We start from the raw sequence: 6,781 nt of genomic DNA on the forward strand, positions 1-6,781 counted from the left end.
CCCCATCTAATCCCTAGTATAAAAAGGGATGTTGGGTTGAGTATTCCACACACCTCACTTCTTACTTCATTGTTCCCTTGCTTTTCTCTCAAGTACTTCATTTTACTTTTTTTCTAAACTTTTACTATGATCCCTGTGGACGATATCCGTACTTGTATCACTTTTATTACTTGAAGGACGATATTGAGACTATTTGTATACTTGCTTTTAGTCCTGATTGTTGTTTGTGGCCTTGTTTGCTCAACTGCCATCAAGTTTTTGGCGCTGCTGCTGGGGATTAGTTAGTTAAAAGTTTTCTTTTAAGTGAAGTAAAAAAATTTGATTTTTCTCGTTCCGTTTTAAACCGTTTTGAAAATAGTGTATTTCACGGAGACGTCGTGGGGAAAATTTTGAATTGGATCCCGATATTAAGAGAACATTTTGCCAAAGAAGGAGAGCTCAAAGAGCATTTTTTGCTCTACTCTCTCCTAACATGGAGTTACCTCCCCCAATCATCCCTGAGATTCCAGATGTAGAAAATCAACCGCCTGCCTTTGGGATAATACCATCGTTTCCAAATTTTCCGCAAGGACATCCACATCATCATAATAATCATAATGAGGACACAGAGTCGGAAAATAATGAACAACCAAGAGAGCAAACTCTGAATATCATTAATTTGGCAAATTCCAAAAATGGAAGGATCATGGACTATGCCATCCCTGATTTTGAGCAATTAAATTTTGGGATAGTTAGGCCACATATGACCGCTCTCCATTTCGAACTAAAATCGATTATGTTTCACATGTTGCAAACAAACAGACAGTTTTCCGGATTACCTTCGGAGGACCCACACTCACATTTGAAATCCTTTATGGAAATCACTAATGCTTTCCTGATCCCGGGAGTGTCTAATGACGCTCTGAGACTCACTTTATTCCCATTTTCTCTAAGGGATCAGGCAAAGGCATGGTTTAATTCATTACCGCCGGGGTCTGTGCCTTCATGGAGTAATATGACGGAAAAGTTTTTGCGAAAATATTTCCCACGAACTAGGAACGCTAAGTCCAAGAACGAAATTTGCCTATTTAAACAAATGGACGATAAAGCTGTTCCTGACGCTTGGGAAAGGTTCAAAGAGCTGTTATGAAGATGCCCTCACCATGGCATCCCGTACTGTATTCAACTTGAGACATTTTACAATGGGTTAAATCCCATGGCAAAACAAATGCTCGATGCGACTGCGGGCGGAGCCTTTACAACTATGACCTACAATGAAGGATATGAGATCCTAGAAAAAATTTCTGCTAATAATGGACATTGGGCTGATCCACGTGCTCAACCACAAAAGAAGACAGCAGGAATAGATGATGTTGATGCATATACTGCATTGACAACACAACTCTCTTCTATGGCCAATATGCTTAAAAATCTAACTTCTGGCCAAGGAGTGCAGTCGGCTATCACATCACCTATTCCAGCTGTCCTCTCAGTGCAGGGTGTCTGTTGTGGAGGGGAACACTCTTATCAACTCTGTCTACATAATGCTGAATCTGTGAATTATGTTCATAACAGATCGAATCCCTACATTAACACATACAATGCCAGTTGGAGACAGCACCCAAATTTTTCATGTAGTCAAGTTTGAATCCTCCCGTCCATAAGCAACAAGGAAATCCTAATTTTCAACAACAGCAACATGCAAACAGTTCTAATTCTCAGAATCACCATCACCAGAATTTTCAAAGTCATCAACCACCTTTTCAGACTAAACCACCTCCACAGTCCGAATCATCATCTTCCTTGGAAGCTATGATAAAAGGACTGGTGGCTCAGTCCCAAGCACAACAGCAAATGATGACTCAAAATCAATCTTTGTTCAATCAACAAAGTCCTGCCATCAGAAACCTAGAAACACAAGTCAGTCAACTTGCTCTTAATCAGAATAGTAGAGCCCTTGGTACTTTGCCTAGTAACACGGAAGTCCCGAGAGATCTAGGAAAAGAACATGTAAATGTAGTGACTCTTAGGAGTGGAAAGGAATTAACGAGACCATACCAAAAGACAGTGAACAGGTTGTGTCTAAACCTGAGACTATACCCATGGTCCTTGTTAGTCCACCTAAACCTTCGGATGAGCAACCTCCTGAGACCACCACTTTTGTTCCTCCTAAGTCGGACTATCCTTTGTTATTCCCATAAGAAGTTGCTAGGAAAAAGCCAATTGAGGATGAGGTTATAACAGGTCCAAAAACCAAGGTTGTAATCCCATCTGAACCTCAAGAAAGTAAGACAAAGACTCTAGGTACTCTAGACCCATCTTGCTCAACACAACCTGACAAAGCTATCATAAAGCCAGTTCCTCTTTATGTTCCTTTTCCCCAAAGGTTAAGGAATCAAAAGGAAGAACTGCAATTCAAGAAGTTTTTGGAAGTGTTTAAAGCATTGCACATCAACATACCCCTTGTTGAAGCAATTGAGCAAATGCCCAGTTATGCCAAGTTCCTTAAAGACATTTTGAGTAAGAAGAAAAAGTTAACCGAATATGAGACTGTAGCTCTTACCGAAGGATGTAGTGCGCTTCTAACCAACAAAATACCTCCTAAGCTTAAAGACCCATGAAGTTTCACTATTCCTTGTTCAATAGGTGGAAAGGAGATTGGTAAAGCCTTGTGTGACTTAGGAGCTAGTATCAACCTTATGCCCTTGTCTGTTTTCAACACCCTAGGCATAGGAGAAGTTAGACCCACCACTGTCACCTTGCAATTGGCCAATAGAAGCATTGCTTATCCAAAAGGTAAGATTAAGGATGTCTTAGTTCAGGTTGACAAATTCATCTTTCCGGCTGACTTCATCATTTTAGATTTTGAGGCTGATAAGCATATTCCCATAATATTAGGAAGACCTTTCTTAGCCACTTGAGGAACTTTGATTGATGTCCAAAAAGGAGAGCTAACCATGAGACTCCAAGACCAGAAAGTCACTTTCAATGTTTTTAATTCCTTAAAGTACCCTGATTACTTAGAGGAATATTCAGGAGTTACTGAGATTGAGACAATGTGCTATGAGGAAGGAGTTAGGAAGGCCTGTAAGTTAGAAGAGGAAGATAGTGTTGAGATAGGTGATGATACTGTTGAGGATTTAGAAGGTGATGTCCCATCTGATGCTGCAACATTTGAGTTGTTGGACAATAGTGAGCCTAAGAATTTTAACCCGTCTATAATTTCACCACCTGTTCTGGAGTTAAAACAACTCTCATCTAATCTAAAGTATGAATTTCTAGGAGAGGAAGGTAAATTACCTGTCATCATATCATCTACCCTAGACTTACATCAAGAAAAGAAGCTTATAGATATGTTGAAGTTGCACACCAAAGCCATAGGATGGACCATTGCTGACCTTAAGGGGATTAGTCCTTCTATTTGTCAACATAAGATCATCCTAGATGAAAAGAACTTCAAATCTATAGAGCCTCAAAGAAGATTGAACCCGGTCATGAAAGAAGTAGTGAAGAAGGAAATTTTGAAATGGCTAGATGCAGAAATAATTTTTCCAGTAGCTGGTAGTTCTTGGGTTAGTTCAATCCAGTGTGTCTCAAAGAAGGGAGGGTTTACAGTTGTCACTAATGACAAAAATGAACTCATCCCCACAAGAATAGTGTCTGGTTGGAGGATATGCATGGACTACCGTAAGCTAAACAAAGGCACTCAAAAGGACCATTTTCCGTTGCCTTTTATTGATCAGATGTTAGACAGGTTGGCTGGAAAAGAGTATTACTGCTTTTTGGATGGATACTCCGGATATAACCAAACAGCCATATCACCCGAGGACCAAGAAAAGACCACCTTCACATGTCCCTATGGTACTTTTGCCTTTAGAAGAATGTCATTTGGACTTTGCAATGCTCCTGTAACTTTTCAGAGATGCATGATGTCCATATTCTCTGACATGCTTGAAAAATCCATAGAAATCTTTGTGGATGATTTTTCAGTTCATGGCTCATTTTTTGATAATTGTTTGGAAAATTTAAAAAAGAGTCTTGAAAGATGTGAAGAAACTGATCTGGTTCTCAACTGGAAAAACTCTCATTTCATGGTCAAAGAAGGAATTGTTTTAGGCCATTTAATTTCCAAAGAGGAGTTGTGGTAGACAAAGCTAAACTTGAAATCATTGAAACACTACCTGAACCAACTAATGTTAAGGGAATACGAAGTTTTCTTGGTCATGCTGGGTTTTACCGAAGGTTTATAATAGACTTTTCAAAAATCTCAAAGCCTTTGTGTTTACTTTTGCAGCATGATCAAAAATTTGATTTTACGGATGAATGTAGAAATGCATTCAACACTTTAAAGAAAGCTTTAGTAACCGCACCAGTAGTTGTTGCTCCTGACTGGAACAAACCTTTTGAGATCATGTGTGATGCCAGTGATTGGTCTGTTGGAGCTGTCTTAGGTCAAAGAAAGAAAAAGTTTTTCATTCAATTTATTATGCAAGTAATACCTTGAATGAAGCACAATTTAACTACACAACAACTGAAAAAGAACTGTTACCTGTGGTTTTTGCTTTTGAAAGATACAGATCATATTTGATGGGAACAAAGGTCATTGTTCACACTGACCATGCTGCCATCAAGTACTTGATTTCAAAAAAAGATGCTAAACCTAGGTTAATAAGATGGGTTTTGTTGTTGCAAGAGTTTGACCTTGAGATAGTGGATAGGAAAGGAGTAGACAACCAAGTTGCAGACCATTTGTCAAGATTAGAGAAGCCTAGGGAGACCCTAGAAGAAGGAGAGATTGTTGAAACATTCCCGTATGAGAGAATTCTAGTGTTAGAATCAAAGCCACCATGGTTTGCTGACATAGCAAACTATTTGGCTTGTGGAATTAGACCTTCTGATATTTCTGGCCATATGTTCAAAAAGTTTTTCCATGATACTAAAACTTACCTTTGGGATGACCCTTATCTATTTAAAATCAGTGCATATCAAATTTTAAGAAGGTGCATCCCAGAAACTGAAGTGGCAGGAATTTTGCAGCATTGCCACCAAGTAGCATATGGAGGACATTTTGGAGGCCAAAGAACAGCTGCGAAAGTATTACAATCTGGTTTTTATTGCCCTACTCTCTTCAAAGATGCCCACAATTTTGCACAAAAATGCAATGAGTGTCAAAGAAGTGGTTCCATTTCCAAAGGGAATGAAATGCCACTTAATGGGATCTTAGAAGTAGAGTTGTTTGATGTATGGGGGATAGATTTCATGGGACCATTTCCTCCATCTAATCATTGTCAATACATTCTAGTGGCTGTTGATTACGTGTGTAAATGGGTAGAGGCTATGGCTTGTGTTACTAATGATGCCAAAACTGTGGTTAAATTTCTTCAAAAATAGATTTTTACAAGGTTTGGTACCCCAAGGGCACTAATTAGTGATGAGGGTACCCACTTTGTAAATAACCTATTGAGTGGAGTTCTTGAAAAGTACAACATTAACCCGCAAACCAATGGATTAGCTAAACTCTCAAACCGAGAAATAAAAGGAATTTTAGAAAAAGTTGTCAAGCCAAACCAAAAAGATTGGGCTTTCAAGTTAGATGACGCTTTATAGGCATACCGGACTGCTTTTAAAACACCTATTGGTATGTCCCCATATAAGCTGGTTTTTGGTAAAGCTTGTCACCTTCCTTTAGAACTTGAACACAAGGCATATTGGGCCATCAAGGAATTAAATATGTGCCCAGATATGGCTGCCAGTAAAAGAAAAGTCCAGCTGTGTGAATTGGAGGAACATTGGAATCTGTCCTATGAAAATCCCAAGATTTATAAAGATAAAACAAAAAAATGGCATGATAAAAGAATTCAACACCGGGAGTTGAGAGCTGGTCAGAAAGCTCTTTTGTTTAACTCTAGGTTGAAACTGTTCCTAGGAAAGTTCAAGTCCCGTTGGTCTGGACCTTTCCTCATTCATAAAGTTTATCCGTACGGAGTAGTTGACCTAATCAATTCTGAGGACAATTATGTGTTCAAAGTTAACGGCCAAAGAGTGAAGTTATTCCATGATCCGGTAGAAATTCCAGAGTTATGCTCTGTGAATTTTGTTACCCTTTGCTAAAAGCTTCAGTATTTTTGGACTTTTTATAAGTCCAAAAATGTTTGTATGTAAATATTTATGTTTGCTTTAGTTTCTGTTTTTAATAAGTCTTATTATTATTTCTAATATTGTCATTATTTGTCGTGTGTTTTGCAGTCCAGTCAATCATTAAGAAAAGCCTAAGGTCTTGCTGCAGCATCTGAAAACCCTAGCCTTTAATGAAAAATCTTAGAAATTTTTAAAGTCTGAAAATTTTGAGTGGAAAAAGCATGATTTCATTCTCAAAAATTAAATTTTAAAGAAATATGGTCATCTTTTATTGCTAGCCGAGTTTGGTACCATTTGTAAGGAAAAGTACTTATTTGTCATTGAGAGGACATTTTGTTACCAACCTTTCAAACACATCACTTGTAGTCAAAGTAATTAACCCTTAAAATGTGACTAGTGTTTGAAAGCTCCTCGTTGAAAAGAAAAGGGACCTCCATCAAGTACACTTAAGTTTTGCATACTCCCAATGCTTGCATCACCCAACATCACCTACTTCTCATTTTACCCCTTGTATTAGAAAACCCCTTTGTTTTCCAAAAAAACCCACTTTCTCCTCTCTTTTCCCTCCCATTTCCAACTGTCTCTCTCGATCGATTGGTAACCGCTACCAAACCATCATCAACGTTCGAATCAATGGCGAGAGTGAAGAGAGCCCTGGTTTGCG

At 38.5% G+C, this 6,781-nt stretch overlaps 1 non-coding gene across 1 annotated transcript; it reads right to left on the reverse strand.

Annotated features, from left to right (window-relative positions):
- Positions 1 to 1,042: 1,042 nt before the first annotated feature.
- LOC112517489 lies at positions 1,043 to 1,149 on the reverse strand. Its single transcript, XR_003069684.1, has one exon. It is a non-coding gene; the product is annotated as a small nucleolar RNA R71 (small nucleolar RNA).
- Between the last annotated feature and the right edge of the window lie 5,632 nt (positions 1,150 to 6,781).

The sequence above is a fragment of the Cynara cardunculus genome (assembly GCF_001531365.2).
Source record: "Cynara cardunculus var. scolymus isolate 2C chromosome LG 8, CcrdV1, whole genome shotgun sequence".
Classification (NCBI taxonomy): domain Eukaryota; kingdom Viridiplantae; phylum Streptophyta; class Magnoliopsida; order Asterales; family Asteraceae; genus Cynara; species Cynara cardunculus.